The sequence below is a fragment of the Rhincodon typus genome, chromosome 2, assembly GCF_021869965.1.
Source record: "Rhincodon typus isolate 14 chromosome 2, sRhiTyp1.1, whole genome shotgun sequence".
In the NCBI taxonomy this organism is placed as follows: domain Eukaryota; kingdom Metazoa; phylum Chordata; class Chondrichthyes; order Orectolobiformes; family Rhincodontidae; genus Rhincodon; species Rhincodon typus.
In genome coordinates this window covers 135752574-135770900 of record NC_063333.1, presented here as the reverse complement: position 1 = coordinate 135770900, position 18327 = coordinate 135752574, and positions in this window count along the sequence as shown.

Below are 18327 nucleotides of genomic sequence, written 5' to 3'. Positions count from 1 at the left end.
TGAAGGAACTGAATAGGTGCTCTGCCTCAGTATTCATGATGGAAGTGAACAGTGGCACATCAGAACTTGAAGAGAGTCAAGGGGCAGAGGTGAGTGTAGTGGTCATCACTAAGGAGAAGGTGCTGGAGAAGCTAAAAGATCTTAAAGTCGTTAAATCACTTAGACTTTATGACCTGCACCTCAGGGTTCTGAAGAATATAGCTGAAGAGATTGTAGACACATTGGTGGTGATCTTTCAGGAATCACAGGAGTCAGAGAGCATTCTGGAGGACTGAATGGCTAATGTAACACCCCTGTTTAAGTAGGATGGAAGCAGAGGATAGAAAATTACAGGCCAGTAATCTTGGCCTCGGTTGTCGGTAAGATTTTGGAGTCCATTATTAAGGATGACATTGTGGAGTACTTGGAAGAGCATGCTAAATAGGGCATAGTCAGCATGGCTTCATCAAAGGGAGGTCACGCCTGACAAATCTGTTAGAATTCTTTGAGGAGGTAGAAAGTAATGAGTAAATTAGACAAAGTAGAGCCAGTGGACATGATTTGTTTGAATTTCCAGAAGGCCTTTGACAAGGGGACACACAGGAGGCTGCTAAATAAGATAAGAGCCCATTGTGTTAGGAGTATGGTATTGGCATGGATAGAAGATTGGCTGGCTAGCAGAAAGGGGTCTTTCTCAGGTTGGCAGGCAGTGATTAGTAGAGTTCTGCAGGGGTCTGTGTTGGGACCACAATAATTCACATTATACATTAATGATCTGGACAGAGGAACTGAGGGCATTGTCGTTAAGTTTGCAGATCACACAAAGATTGGTGGAGGGACAAGTAGTGTTGCGAAAACAGGGAGACTACAGAAGGACTTGGACAGGCTAGGAGAGTGGGCAAAGAATTGGAGAGGAATACAATGTGGGAAAGTTTGATGTTATGCACTTTGTTGGGAAGAATTGAGTCATAAAATATTTTCTAAATTGGGAAATGCTTTGGAAATCTAAAGCCAAAAGGGACTTGGGAGTCCTGGTTCAGGATTCTCTTAAAGTTTTAGATGTTGGTTCGGAAGACAATGAAATGTTCGTATTCATTTCAAGAGTGCTAGAATACAAGAGCCGGGATGTACTCCTGAGGGTGTATAAGGCTCTGGTCAGATCGCTTTGGGATATTGTGAAGAGTTCCAAAGGAAGGATATGCTTGTCTTGGATGGGTCCAGAACAGGTTTACAAGAATGATCCCAGGGTTGTGATATGAAGAGAGGTTAGGACTCTTGGTCTGCACATAATGGTGTTTAAAACGATGAGGGGAGAATCACATTGAAACTTACAGAATACTCAGAGGCCTGGATAGAGTGGATGTAGAGAAGATGTTTCCACTAGTGGGAGAGACTGCGACCCAAGGGCTCAGCCTCAGAGTTAAGGGATGACCTTTTGGAACTGAGATGAGTAGGAAATTCTTCAAGTAGAGGGTGGCGAATCTGTGGAACTCACTGCACAGAAAGATGCAGAGGTCAAATTAGATAGGTTCTTGATTAGTAAGGGGATCAAAAGATACAGGGAGAAGGCAGGAAAATGGGACTGAGAAACATATCAGCAATGATTAACAGCAGAGCAGACTCAATGGGCTGAATGGCCTAATTCTGATCCTACATCTTACGGTCTTAAGGAATGACACCTGGGTGGATTTTAGGGACTGAGGCTATTTTATGAGGAAAGATTGATTAAGGCTGTCTTGATTCCATTGGAGTTTAGAAGAATTATAAGTGATCTTATTGATATATAAGATCCCTGCGAGGACTTGACAAGGTGGATGCTGGAAGGATGTTGCGCCTTGTGGCAGAGTTTAGACTAGGGGGTATAGTTTATGTATAAGAGCTATTCTATTTATGATGGAGATGGGATTTTTTTCTCTCTCTCACAGTGTCATGAGTCTTTGGAATTCTTTTCCCCAGAGTGCAGTTTGAGCTAGAGTTATTAAATATTTTTCATGCATAGGTAGATAGACTTTTACCAAAGGAGCCAAGGGTTATCTGGAGTTGACAGGAATGTGGAGTTGAAATCACCATCAATCAGCCATGGTCGAACTGAATGGCAGAGCAGGTTCAATGCGAAGCAGGTTCAGTGGGCTGCTTCTGCTCCTAATGTGTATGCTTGTATGTCTTTTGTGAACTTCATAAATTAATTATAACATCAGTTAAATGAGAAACCCTTATAAGCGATACAGATAAAACATTCTCAAATAGTAACAGTGCTTGAAAGACTACCTGGCTGCCACCATTGGTGCTGTTTATTTTAGATGTGCATGTCTTTCCAAAGATCCAGCTGATGCAATCTTACTCTTTCAATATGCCCTGACATGAAGCCATCGTTGAACTAGTGAAACTCTGATCTTCATTCTGCTGTGGTAAACAGATGAAACAGATGAATTACTTATTGTCAAGTCACCTGCTATTGCCGGAAAAGAGCCTTCAACACAAATTGATTTCATGACTCCAGGCAGTTCATGCTTAATATTGCTTCTTGGGTGCAGATTGGATTTCAGGCAGTGTTACAGTTAATCAGTGGTTTCCTCATTGAGGTGTATCCTCCTCATGTTTTGCCTCTCAGAAAGAAAATGTATTTGGTCAACAATGTTCTTTCTAATTTTAATTGCTCCTACATGCACTTCTGAGGTCTGTGCATAGTAAACCAGAGTGGAAGTCTGGAGTATTTGGAGTATTGCGCCCGGTTTTGGGCCCTGGATCTCAGGAAAGATGTACTGGCCCTGGAGCGAGTTCAGATGAGGTTCACAGGAATGGCTCCAGTAATGAAAAGCTTAACATATGGGGAACGTTTGAGGAGTCAGGGTCTATACTCTATACTGAATGGTCTGGCCAGGGTGTATGTTGGGAAGATGTTTCCATGGGTAGGAGAGACTAGGATTCCAGGGCATGGCCTTAGAGTAAAGGGAAGGCCTTTTAGATCGGAGATAAGGAGAAACTTGTTCAGCTGGAGAGTGGTGAATCTATGGAATTCACTGCCACAGAAGGCTGTGGAGGCCAGGTCATTGAGTATATTTAAGATTGAGGTAGATAGGTTCTTGATTGTCAAGGGGATCAAGGGTTACGGGGAAAAAGCGGGAGAATGGGGTTGAGAAACTTACCAGCCATGATTGAATGGCAGACAGACTCGATGGGTTGAATGGCCTCATTTCTGCTCCTATGTCTTCTGGTCTTATGGAAGTCATAGGGCAAAGGCTGGTGGTGTATGTGTGCAGGGTTTCTTAGTGCAGCCTACAGGGAACATTGTCAGTCTTTATTGGTAGCCATGTTACAGTGTATTATAAAGGATCCTGATGAATGTCATTATAAGGGATCTCCTCAACAGACTTGGAGAACTGTCATCACTTGAGCCTAGTGGAAGCTTCATGTGATTAAAGCTCCTACTTTTGTTATGTGTATTGTTAATTTCTCAGACATCTCTGGTCCTTGTTTGCTGGATCTGTCCTCCTTTTACTCCAATATATGACACATCGTGGGACTGCTGATTCGTCCTAGTGTGTCAACTTGCTGATAGTGGTGATAATGTTCCACAAGCTGTTGCACATATTAGTTTTGAAATGCAGATATTCAGAAGTACATGAAGTTGGAGTTTTAGTCTGACCCATATAATTTACAATTTTTCCACTAGGTACAAAAGTGACTTAACAAAGCTGAGAGAATTTTTTCACAGTTTGGCAAGCACGAGGTTTAAGAACATTCTAGCATGAGGAGTCTAATCAGGTAAAAAAGCACAATTTAACAGCATAGAGCACTGGCAAATATCCTTTGTTTGTTCATTTATGAGTAAGCAACCCATTAGAGCATCTGTGTGCAACGCTATTTATAATTCCCTGAGAAGAATCCTAATCTCAGTGGTAAATTGACACTCTCACGTCCTATTAACATTCTTAATTATCCTCAATGTATGTGATCAGTTCAGCTAATTTGGCAGTCATCAATAGTACCCTGGAATATGATGAACTTGTTCAGCTCTGATATTGGATTATGAAATCTGCTGAAGCAGTTTATTTGATTCCAATCTTCTGTTGCCAGGTATGTCACCATGAAGACATCTCAGATCCATTGCTTGTATGCCAAGAGAAGAAGTATTCTTATTCAATGTGGTATGGTCAATTTGTATCTGGGTAAGCCAATCCTAAATCTGTGAGATGTGTCACAGCCAGATTTAAATTTCTAGGGGAGAAATTTGTTTGCATAGCATTTACTTGAAGGCATGCTACACAGAATATATTGCTCCCCCAAAGACAGGAAATATCGAGGTTTCTTCAGCAATATCAATGAGGAAACCTGAAGCAGTATAAAGCAGATGATCGTATTCTGCATAACTTACTTTCCTAATTAGACATGGTCAAACATTTGAAGCTCACAAGCAAAATTTTAAGATGTGAAGGAAAAATCAGTACAGTATCCAAGAAATATCCGGGGAATTAGTTATTGTATTCAAAAACATTTTGGAATGTTGGTCAGAGAATGAAAATGTATTGGATTACATATGCATTTGGCACCACATATTATGAGACAGATTTTTGGAAATACATCCAGACAATTTATGAACATGATTACTTGTTTAACAAGCCAACAATCCAACACACAAGAAGCAAGTCTAAGAACAAGGAAATTAATTTTCCTGGCATTTCAGTGGATCTTCTATTGTAGACAATCAGGAAATAAACCTGTGAGAATTTGTCACTTAGATATTTTAAATGTGGCAAAGTGGAAAAGTGCAAGCAAAGGCAATCCCATAAACATCATGAGCTCATAACATATGAGATGACTGTTGATTTTGAAGAGTACCTCAACCATGAACCATATGAATATAATACAGAAAAAAGAGAGTTATAGAACATTGCTATTCCTTCACAGTAATGCATCCCTGCCCAGAATTACTACTGCATTAAGGAAACGTTTCCTACAATGGGGTCTCAGGAAAACCACAAAGGAATGTATGTCTCGAATTATATTGGAAATTTTTAGTTATTCTGGGGTCAGAAAAATTGGGATCTATTCATCAACTGTTGGAAATCTTGATTGGGAATGACATAGAAACTGAAGGAATTATACACAAGCAGCTTTAGGAAATGGGGCCAGGGTTCTGCAAAGGAGAATGAGATTTTTCAATGCAGTGCAGTTGGCTGCAGAGGTCACTAACAGAGCAACAAATTTCTGAAGAAGGGTCCAGACCTGAAACATCAGCTTTCCTGCTCTTCTGCTGCTGCTTGGTTTGCTGTGATCATCCAGCTCTATACCTTGTTATCTCAGATTCTCCAGCATCAGCAGTTCCTAATATCTCATGCCATGTTGGGATGGTGCTGTTTACCAATCCTGGCAAAAGGTTTTGGAGAAGTCACAGATAAAGCTCATATCTCATTTGAGAGCCTGGATCTTAAAAGGCACTTTATCATCAACAGTCCCTTAGGCTTGAGAATGACTTGATTGTACTCCAATGTGATGGGTTCTGAGATGGCTAATGGGTTCAATGTGTGATCTGCAGACTCCACTAGGTGGGGGGCAGTGCTGTTTGAAGGGTAAGGTGCTTTGCTGAAGGCTACTTCTGATGTCCTGGCTCCCAACTGTCTCAAGTTGTTCTGTGCCCTTCCCAAATGAGCCTGTCCAATTTAGTCAGTCTGAACAAGCATCTCCCAGGAGTCAGCAGGGATGTTTTATCTCTTTAGGTATCTTTGAGGACATCCCTGAAGTGTTTCTGTTATCTTTCTGGCAGTTTCCTGCCATTATGGAGTTCTGAGTAGGGCTTTGGAAGTCTGGCGTCAGAATATGTATTAACGCCCTGTATGATTGTATGATTAGTACCCTGATGCTACACGTATTGATTTGTGATAGGATTCTCCTGTTGGACTACTTCAAGGGAGCATATTGTCTGACACACATAAATATGTAGGGGAGGCAATGGCCTAGTGGTATTATTGCTGGACTGTTAATCCAGAGACCTGGATAACATTCTGGGGACCTGGGTTTGAATCCTGCCATGGCAGATGGTGGGATTTAAATTCAATAAAATATCTGGAATTAAGGATCTAATGATGACCATGAATCAATTGTAGATTGTTTCACTAATACTTCACTAATGTCCTTTAGGAAAGGAAACTGCCATCCTTACCTGGTCTGGCCTACATGTGACTCCAGACCCACAGCAATGTGGTTGACTCTGAACTGCCTCTGCGCAATTAGGGATGGACAATAAATGCTGCCTAGCCAGCGATGTCCTCATCCCGTTAATGAATAAAAGAAATCAAATGTGCCTGGCAAATGATTCAGTGCCAGAACTCCATTCTGAATGTCTTGTCTACTCAAGTGAAAGATACATAGGAAAAATCCTAGTCTAACTCCTGGATAACATACAACTGATACTCCTACCCTTCATTCATTGGTTTCCTGACTCCCTAATTTCACTCCTCTCTCATCAACTTGATCTGATTAGCACCGATGTGACAACCCCTCCCGAACCAACCACTCACCTCACTCAACTACCTGTTTAGGTGCCATCCGAGCCAGTTAGTCACCTGACTCACTGGTTACTGTCAATCAGCCATGCACCAACACATTCATGCATTCAGTCACCAACACTTATTCAAAAATACATTAGAAAGCTATGATCTAATGGTCTGTATCTTCCAATTGTGATTGTTGCTCCTCAGAAGATTTGGATTATTATGATGTGATTACAACAGTATAATCAGTTAATAGAGATCGCTACCAGTGATGTTATTTACAACGAATTAGTTTGAATACAAGATGAGTCAGCAACTCAGAACAGTTCATTTACAAATACCATTTCTGTTTGAAACAATGGGGAGTCACCCAACACACCATTCAATATTGTTGCTTTTGTGCCAGTGCAACCTTTGGCTGTCTGAGGAAGTGTTTGATGACAAGGACTTCAAACCCTGCACCAACCTCATGGTCGATAGTGCAGATGTGTTACGGACCCTTCTGCATGGATTGAAGATGTGTATAGCAGACACCTCAAATCTCTACACAAATATTATCAGCAATGTCTCCACAAAATCCTATGAATCCAGAGGCAGAATAGGTGCTCTACAATCAATATCCTCTCTGAGATCAACATTCCTAGTGTAGAGACATTGGTTACTGTCAATCAACCACACCAGACAGGTCACATCAGCCACACATTGGACACAAGATTTCCAAAACAAGTTTTCAATGCTGTGATTCAAGGTCCTCACGAGGGAGGAAGAAAAGCATCATGGGCATCCTCAAAGACTCCCTGGAAAAATGCGACATCCCCACTTTCTCATGGAAATCTTTTACCCAAGACCACGCAAACCGGAGAAGAAGCATCTTCAAAGGAGCAATGTATTTTGAATGTCTGCCAACGGCCCTGGTGGAGGTCAAATGCAAACAATGGAACGAGTGTGTGAAAACTCGAGCATCGCATTGACCTGCTTCTTCAAACCCATCAGTTACACCTGTAGCCAGGTCTGCACATCTAGTAGTGAATAGTTTAATCACCTCAGGATAGATATCTTGGAGAAGAAGAAAGTTATCCTCATTCTAGAGGGACTGCCTAAGAAGATGACAATGACTTAGAAATGAAACAAACAAAAACAGGAACTGCTGGAGAAACCCAGCAGGTCTGGCATCATCTGTTCAGAATGGTTCTGAAGTTCTGAAGAAGGGTCACTGGACTGTCTCTCAACAGGTGCTGGAGCTATTCACCTTAAGAGAGAAGTGGTTAAGAAGAGATTTGATGGAGGTGCTCAAAATCATGGGATAGAACCTGTGGCCAGAAACTGTATTTGGAGATGTGTCAAGAACCAGAGGACAACAATTTAAAATGATTAGCATAAGAACTGAAGGTGTTGCGAACAAGAGCTCCGTTACACAATACCTGGTTACGATATCAAATGTCTTGGGTGGTAAAGGTAACTTTAATTATAGCTTTCAAAATGCAGTGGTACAAAGCAGCAAGGGAATGGGACTAACTAAAGTTTTCTTGGAGGAAGCTGTTATGCCCTGTGCTGAAAGTTTTCTAATTTCTGTCATGCTGCATGAGTATTCCACTTACAATGTGGTTGATGACAATTTAATTCATGTTGATTGATGACATGCCCAGAAAATGCCCTGCCTCCCCAATAACAGCATACGAGAAAGAACTTGTGTGAAAATCTTTATCAAGAAGACATTTAAAAGTAAAATTTCTGACTAGCCAAAGTGTGTCCCCCAGTGGTAAATGGAAGAGTGTAACGTGGCCAATAGTCAACTTGTGAACTTGTGGTTTCCAGGCCAAATCTTGCATCATTCAACTTTCTGTAACTGGTTTCTGGCTAATATTGTGCAACCTTGCACAACTGCTTGCAAAATACAATACAAATCCTTATGATTCAACTCTCAGTTCTCTGGTTTCCCACTCAATCTTATTAATGGAAACAGATTAGAGATGGTTGACAAAAGATTTAAGTGTGACTGGAGGACTGGAATGCACTGCCTGAAAATGTAACGGAAGCAGATTCTATAGCAATATTCAGAAGAGAATTGGCTAAATACTTTGAAAGGAATATATTTGCAGGGGAGAAAACAGGAGAATGGGATGAGTTGGACAGTTTGATTAAAGAACCAATTCAGACAGGATAGGTTGAATAGCTCCTTGTCAGTTTTGTCCTTCTATGATCTTAGATTTTATTTATTATCAAGGTGGATTGCCCACCTGAGCATGACCTCACTTCCATGGCCATAAAAATAAAGCATTATGCATGCTGTTGTCATTTCTGGATTTGGTTTTTGCTAGTAAAATATCACTGATCTCCTATTTTTAACTTTCTATAAATACAACTTTGTCAAATTTTAGAGACCAATATTCTATCAAGGAGGTCCAGGAAACTGTTACCCCCATCATCACAGATCTAGATGGGCTTCCTGTTCACTGTGTTTTAAGTTGAAAGGTTCTCATCTTCAACTCAGTCCATGATTTCACTTCATCCTAACTCGTAACATTCTCTCATTCAACACATACCATCACATTCTTCAATCTTCTGCCTTTGATTTTCAAGCCCTTTTTATCTCTCATTATTTGAATGTTTTCTCCAGAATTTCCTCAATAAACTGACAAAAAACTCAATTTTTGTCTTCCCTCTCCCCTACCACCTAAAAGTATTCTTTAGAACTTATGTTTTTTCATCTCCCATAAGTCTGTCACTGTGTTTGGTATCTGTCTTTTTTGATACTTTTCTTCAGTAAAATGGCTTGACCTGCTGTGTTCCTCCAGCTCCACACTGTGTTGTCTCTGACTCGAGCATCTGCAGTTCTTGTTATCTCCTGATTATCAACCATGATCTTATTGAATGGTAGAGCAGGTGTGAAGGGCTAAATGGCTTGCTCCTGCATGTAAATCATAGGTTTCTAAGATGTTTTACCACATCAAAGATACTCTGGAAATGTAATGTGTTGTTAACCAATCACCAATATTGCCACGAGCAAATTCTAGGTTATACTTTCACTTTTGCAGGCTTAATTGGACAAAACATTAAAAAGGGTGTTGTGACTTCTCTGCATAATTTCAAGTTACCTGAAATATAATAGAAATATTTGAAAGTCTAAGATGTTCCATAGCTGAATTGTAGTCAAGACATATACATGCAAATGAACCATGTTCTATTTTGACTTGAACAACTGTGGTCCTTTGTCGCAAATAAGGTTGACACAAATGCTTCCAAAACTTTACGAATTCATATTAGTAACTCCCTGGGTATCTGGGATACCTATCTAAGAAGTTATCACAACGTTTAAAAGACATTTGGATAATTAATGAATAGGAAAAGTTTGAAGAGATATAGGCCAGTAGCAAGCAGGTGGGACTAGTTTAGTTTGGGATTATGTTCGGCATGGACTGGATGGACTGTTTTGGTGTTTCCATGTTGTAAGACTCTATGACTCTGGCCACTTCCAGTGTGGAGATTGCACAAAGTTCTGCTGTTCAAGTCATTGAGGTTATAATTGTGACAATTTGACTCTTGAGCTTTTGAAACAGATCCATAACAATTAAATTGATTTATCTATTCAAAGGTTGTTACAGTTTCTCCTCACCAAATGTTTCTGCTTGTCTTGTATTTTTTTTGTAGTTTAGATTATGATTAACATAGGAATTTGTTTCTGCTGGCCCTCAAGTAGGTCCTTGGAGAAAGGTGAAAACTATTGGGATGGAAGTAGATGAATTTACCCTTTAGCACTGCAGTAGGACGAGCAGGGACTCTCCTGCACCTGTCATGTCCACATCCATGTAATTATTTTGTTTTAGACTTTTACTTTTGGCTACGCCCTCCAATGATCCCATTAGGATATGCTGGTTAAGATAAATATGTAAACGAACTATAGGACTACAATGAGTGCAAATTCCATTCAGGACTTATCTATAATTTCAGGCAATATCTGATCTATGAATAACAATTTTCATAAAGGCACTGTTTCAACGTCATGCATTTAAGCCCTCAGGCATTAAATGAGAATTTCCAGTCACTCCCTAGCATGGAGTTTCTCACGCTAATTCAATAATATTTTACTAACAATGCCAATGAAAGTTCTAGGACTGTGCTTCAGTCACATAAATGAAAGAGCATGCACATCCACTTGCTATTTTCCAAAGATGGAGACTGCAATGTTAGATCTTGAATGGTCACCAGCATCTTCTAAGTTCATTTGCAGGTGACCTGGTCCAAATCAAACTGATTGTCTCAGGCACAGCACAGCATTTCCAAGGCTAAAACATGCTGAAGAAATAAATGTGCTTTTATACTCATTGACTTCCACGTGAGATGTTCAAAAAGAGAAGGCAATTATTTCGCTGACAACCTGACATCACTGCAAAGATTGACATTTTAGCTCTGTAATACATGAAAAGAGCAGTGAGATTCTTAGCATTTTGTAGGTTCAAACCCAAATTCAAACTCACATCTGGCAGGATAACACTAATAAGAGATGAGCGTAAAACAAGATGGCAGCTAAATGTGCTGTGTCTTAACTTCCAGATTGATGGTGTCAGGACTACATTAACCACTATCTGATAATTCACATTGTTTGTTGTGTATTAGTAACTCTTTCTTCAACTTACACATTGGTTTTAAATACAATTGCTACCGATATTTAATAAAAAGGAGTGTGATATCTATAATATTATTAGTCTCATTGTGCAGCTATAGTTACAGATTCTGTTGAAGCAAGGAAAGCATTAACTCTGTTTAAGAAACATAAAACTGTGACTTCATCTTGTCATGAGGCCGCAAGAGAGAATAAGATCGTGTGACATAGCATCACTTTCTGTGATGATGTGCACTTTGTCTCATTAGCATATAATATAGACTGAACTGTTTATACAAGACACTAAGTCAACCATCCAGGAACTTGCAACAGATTTTGGCATCACTCAAAAATTAAAAGCTATGGGTACAATAAAACTGCACATTCATGCACAAAAAATTGAGAGGTTGATTACAAAACATGATAACATTTGCCAGGATATATTGGGATACAAAATTAGGCATATGAAGTATAAGGAGATTGCTGTCAATTTATAGGGAATTGGAAGATGTCAAGCAGAGCACACTAGCTGGTTCTAAACATTGTTACAATTTGTAGAAGCCATGAAGTGAAATTAAGACAGGGGTCTTCGCAAAATGGCAAAACAAAAACAGAAAAAAATTAAATTAATTGATCAAAACCTTCAATCACATCCTCTCTTATTAACTGATTGATGCAACTATGCTCTTTTTACTGAAACAGAAGAGGCTTGGAGACCTGATTCTAATGCAAAGAAACCTTGATATAAATTACACAAGTCAGTGCTAATTTTCCAAAGCATGAGAGAAGATGATTTCTTATGAAAATCGGAAGGGCACAAAGATAATAGAATTCTTCATCAATATAAACTACTTGCCAGAGTAGTCACAAATCATGATGATTCGTTTTGAATGTACAATTTTCTTATTAACATAAAAATGCTTAATAGTTACATCAATGCAGACATGCACGTAAGCATCTGAAACAATGACATTGATAATGATACGCTTCCTGATGATGGTGGGAAAGATACAAGGTTGGGGATGGGCTAAACTGTGAAATGTTACAGCAGCTTACTGCACCTGGGTGCTTTGTCACCTTTGTGACAGTGATGGTCCTGCTGTGGAGACATTTTTAACATTAACCTATGCTCAATAGGCTCTCTCAATGTAATTGCAATCTCATTTAAAATTCACTGTTGCTGCTCAGGTTTCTCAAAGGATGGAAAACTTGACACTTAAAGAGGGACAGGAATAAGCCAGTTCCACAAGATACAAAATATTTCCAAGAATCCTCATTAAGTTTAATCTTTTGTAATTACAGCGGATTTAATCCTGTCAAACAATCCAACGTACAATAGGTAACAGCACTGTGCAAACTGGCTTCAAATTTCTTAGTGCCCCAGTTGAGGTGATCTATTAAGCAGCACTTCAACTATTTTTCCCTAACTCCATTTGATTGTTCCTCATTGAAGAAGTGTTCAATATGAAAATTGAGAGAATGGCCAATTAATGCAAGTTGTAAAGAAAATATTTGAATTTAGATTACAGCACAGTTCAAAATAATCAGATTGATATTGTACATTTCCTCATTTGACATTCAACTCTGCTCCATGTGTGAAAAACTTAACAACAGCTTAGAGTTCCATAGTGTGGCTATCTCTGATGCGCTTGGCTTATCTTCAAGTAATATCGGCTGTAACAGTTGCGTAGAAAACAATTCTGGAATATTTGACTGCAATCTTATCTTCAGAAATGAATCTTTGTTTGGAAAATCACATGGTATAGAGCATGCATTTGCACCATTTGCTTTTGTAGGGAGTCTTACAAATGTATCATCATGGACGAGGCTTCTATGCTGTTTCAAAATCAAGAGTGAGGAGGAATCACAGGGTTTGTCACCTCAACTACTTTCCATAAAGAATCTCCCTACTATGACTGGCCTTTAATAACCTAGAGTGCAGGGAAGAGTGGACCAAAGTTACAGTAGGAAAAAACTTTCATTTTTTGCTTGGCCATGTTGCCACTTTTAATTAAGATCTGCAGACATGACCATCTGTTTGAAATTGGGAATTCCTGCTTTGGTTTCATAACCATCAATACACTCACATATGAAAACATATCAATTTCAGCTTTTAAATGTAATTACCTTACCCCCCAACCCCACCCCCGCCCCACCTCCTCCACTGTTTTATGGCAGGGAGAGTTTCATGACCTCTTGAATGAAGAAGATTTTCCTGAAGTCCCCTTGAATGGTCTAGCTCTAATTTTAACATTGTTCCCCTTGATCTACTTCTACCTTCAGGGCAAATGGTTTCTCTCGACTTAACCTATAAAATCCTTTGGTCATCTTGAACACCTCAATTATTTTACCCTTTAATGCTTTGTACTCAATAGAATATAAGGCTAAAGTAGGCTACCTATCCTCAACGCAACTCTTTTAGCAATGGCCGAATTCATGTGAATCTGTTCTGTCCCCCACCCCTCCCCAGGGTCGATATATCTTTATTGCAGTGCTCAGAGCTACATGAGGAATTCTAGATACACAGTCTAACAAGAGTTTTATATAACTGGAATATAACTTTCACCCTCTCTTTTACAGCCACTCAGAATGAAGGTTAACATTTATTTTAAGGACCTTTTAAGGATTCATCCACTTCATACTTGTTTCAAGAGGAAGTTAAAGATTGCTTCCTCTATGTTGATCCCTTACAGTACCATAATTAATCAAGTCACTAAGTGAAGTGGATGAGTGCAGAAAAGCTTTTTGAGAGCAGTGTGGCTTTTATAACACTTCATGAATTTTGGAGCTGAAATACTCATTCTGAATAAAGTACTGCACAGAATTTGACCATGAATTTCCATAGATTCATTATCTGCATCAGGACTGTATGGGCTGTTAGATTCATGGCTAAAAGTCTGAGAAAAATCAATTAAAATAATTCAAGTGAGTTCTCCTGAGACTTACAATGCTTTACAATCCAGAACAAAGAATTTGTAAGGGAGATTGAGGTTTTAAATCGGAAAAACCATTGACATCTCCCTACAGGTATCACGTCATTATAATTTATATTTGAATCAAAACAAAGGAGGTTGAAGGATTATCTTTTATCCTTTTGTATCACCCAGTACTGAGTTTAAAATAATTATAAAGCAATTACTGCAATGGATAAATATATTGTGGTAATGTTCTAGCTTTATACTTCCAGAATTGAGATAACGCTACTAGAAGCACATGGTATAAGTCTGAGCAGATGCTGAACTTTAATTTCCCATCAGGTTAAATTAATCAGTAAAAGAAAATCATGGTAGTGTGTGCTGCCAAGGGTCAAGTTGGAAATATGGCGTCATTGACTTATTTCGTAAATGTCAGAAGTTCTTCTGACCCATTGGCCACCCTTTTGTACTATCAAACAAGACAATTTGTTTTTGATCTAAGCCATCGCTTCAGGTTAATAACATAAAATCTGAAATCATTTGGGAATCAATTATCCTGACCAAGGATGAGAAAAAAATATACAGGTGCAACATTTCTATATTGTTAAAGTTTTCTTGGTTCTCTTGCTTCATTTTTCTCTTCTCTTGTGGGGTCAGATGGCTTTCCTCAGAGGAAAGAATTTCAGGGAGCCAACAAAGTGATCATGAGATAGTTTTCTTATACAAGCGCTGGTCAAATGTGAAGCCTGGAAATACAATTAGGCTGCGATTCTCCAAAAGCAGCCAGTAGGCCCTGAGGCTTGTGGGTAGTTCCACAGCTGTAGGACTCTGAGCTTCATTTCCACTGTTTGTAGATTCAAGGCATAACTTGGGGTGGTGTCTGCATTGGGATACCAGTGGACATTGTCAATGGCCCAAATTACACCAAATTTGGATAGATCAGATTGGATAGGTTAAGCATATCCCAGGTATATGGAGCAAGTCCAGCATTATGATGTGTGTCAGAAAAGCTGGCCTGAGATACATAAACTCACTTCAGAAGTGTCTGGACAGCTACAACTACAAGTTATACTCAAGCTTCTGTTATGCAGATATATTCCCTGTTACTTTGATTGGAAAGGTATCAATACATCCACCAGAAGTGTTATTACCTTGAATCGTACTTTATACACACTCTTATAGTCTGCAAAGGCAACAAAAATATCCTAATTTGGTTCGTTAGATCCACACAGGAAGCGAGCATTTCAGTGTAGCCTAATTGAATATTTCATCTAATGAATGATGATTTTCACCCGCAGTGAATTTAGACCTCCCAAAATATAACTCAGTTAATTCTCAATGACAGATTTCCACTGCCTCTGATACAAAAATAGGAGCAGTGGAAAATGATAAATATCAAGGTACCCAATTTCAAAAGGATATTGGCAAACTCAGTTAATTGGTTGAGGAGGGCAAGTGCAGTTTTTGCAGAGAACCAGAATGTAATGTGGTTTGACAACAGAAAGGTTAATGTGGATTGTTTATGAAGTATGAGAAAGATTTCAGTCTATGACCAGGTAGCTGACTGGATGACTGTGAAGTTTTCTCCATTCTCAAGAACATTTTCCAATGCAGGATTTGGCACAAACAGCCGGAAAAGGATCAAGGAAGCATCCAGTAAGGGGGGAAGAATTGTTCACAAATTTAGTGAGACTTGTCTCCAAAACCTTTTTGAGGAGGCTGAGCAGGAGAGAGAAAGACACTCACCACATGCAAGGAAGAAAACTTTTTAAAGTCCCTTGACCAATATGGAGGGAGGAGAAATTGTTGTTGAGTGACAGCTCTTTCACCTTCAGAACTGCATAATAAGACTTCAAAGGACCTGACCAGTGAGTCCAAGGTAAAAATGCATCTGCTCTCCTTTTTCTTCCATGCATACTCTGGGCAGAGACACATTTCACCTTCTAAAATGCAAAGAACACCACAATATAACCTATATAAAAGAGGACATCAACTCAATATTGACTATTTACTTCTATGCAAACTTTAAAACCTAATTCTCCCTTTATTTATACCTCGCTTAGGACACCTGCCTGACATCACCCGAGAGACAGTTCTCCACTGCCATCCTTTTCCAAATTTAGTCAATTTTATAACTATCATTCATGCTCTGATGTTACTTGTAGTAGTCACTAATTGGTTTTCTGAGTAATGACTGTTGTAATGCTCTTCCCATGTATTTTTATCTGCAAATTAGCATGGGCTAAGAATTTCCATAACATAGGTTGTGAAACTGTGCAGGATGGAGCAGGCTACATACTATGAAAACCATATGAACAGGTGCATTAGACAGGGCAAGGCTCTAACCAATCCGTGTTCGCACCAAAATATCCCAATGAGATTAATTTTCTACAGTGGTGTTCTCCGTAATGGTGTTCCCCATAACCACTTTGTCAATGATTAAGTTGCTGCTAGTCAGAAGCAGGATGATACCTCATCATCTATTGACAAGCATTTCTTATTTGAACAGTTCGGAAAGCATCAAATTGCATAGGATGACGGTAAATAGCAAGTTCCAGCAAACTCAAGTTGATATAGAAGATCCTTTGCATGTTGCCAATACTTGTCTGTACAATTCAGCAAATGGAATTCCTTTTGTTAAGTAAGTTGAGGGAGTCTTTTAAGGGAGCTCATGCTGCTGTCTGGATGCCATCTATTGCACCCTGCACATCAGAACTCCATAAAACTGGATTCATTGGAGACCAGATACACATCCACATGGCTGACATTACAAATTCACCATGGCTACCAAAAGACACTATGCAAAAAGTTTCATAGTCACAAGAGGAGCAATGCAAGCAGTTGATTGTGTTTGCAAGTCATCATGTAGTAGGTGGCTGCCTTTCCTGTTGCTTTGTACATGAAGTACACTCTTCAGCGGGATCTCATATGGCCAATGTTGCCATATATGTTTGAAAGATAATATTTGGCAGGGAGCATCCTTTTCAAATACTGCCATGCTCACTTCTGTTTGATCCCTGCTCTTCTTCCTCGATGTCAAAGACAAACTAAAGCATCCCTATACATACTGCTATATCTATACTTAACCAGTCTTCAATGTGGGGCAGGGAGGGGCAGAAAAATCAACTGGTGGTCTCACCACTCTTCTATATAGTCAGAACCAGTCGAGACTGAAATTCTCCAAAAAATCATTCCTGGCTGCAGTAATTGGTAGTCAACATTTCAACAGATTTTTTTTTAGACTTACCTGTTTCAATTGACTCTGTCAACAGATGTGCCTTATGTTTCTAATTTTAACTTACTTCTTGTACATTGCAAGTGTAGAACTCCGAAATCAGGAGTTGCCCTGTCACTGGTCCTCATTATAACACATGTTAATTAATGATGGGGGATCAATGGGAAGGCCAAAAACCATATGGACATGCAGGAGGATCAACTTGTGGGGTGCAAAATCAGCAACTTCTGAGACAATAAAAAGACCTTGTTCTGACTTTTTATAAATTGCTAAAATGGTGAAAATGACACAGAATTTCCATGCTGTTACTTTTATAACTTTTCTGACTGACACACAACTTTATAGCTAAATTAAATAAATTGTTCCGACGACTAGGCTCCTGATACCTAAGCATCCATTTCAGTGAGTAATTTTTAAGAGGCAACCTTTTCATGAGACACTGCCTCTGTAGTGTATTAAAGGGATTAAATGTTAGTGCTCATTTTACTATTTGCAAATCTGGGTTATTATATTGCAAGAAACCTGAATCCAATTCAGGTGATCTTACTTCATATTCAGGAACGCTGTCTTCAGATTTCACATCTCTGAGCCCATATACAAAATACTCCCTTAACTAGAGATAGAGTAAAAAAGGAAAGGCCAAACCTGCATTAACACAGTGCCTTTTACAGCCCCGGGATATCCGAAAGGGCTATGCAATCAATGAAGTACTTTGGAAATATTGGCAGCTTTGTCATGTAGTGAAAATTGGCAGCCAATTTTTCCTCAGCAATGTCCCACAAACCCCTATGGGCCAATAGCTGGATAATCTATTTTTGTAATGATGTTGATTGAGGGATAACTGTTAGCTAGGATTCCGGGAAAACTTCACATACTGTCATGGGATATTTTACATTTACCTGAAAGAACAGACAGAGCCTCACTGTTTAACATCTCTTCTAAAAGATGGCACCTCTGACAACTAAGCCTCCATCCACATTGCACTGAAATCTCAGCCAGATTATATGCTCAAGGCTCTGCAGTGTGCTTTGTGCCCACATCCTCCTCTGTTTTTCAAGCATCTATACCAAGAATAAGCTTTATATTCAAACATTCTAGCTAGATTAG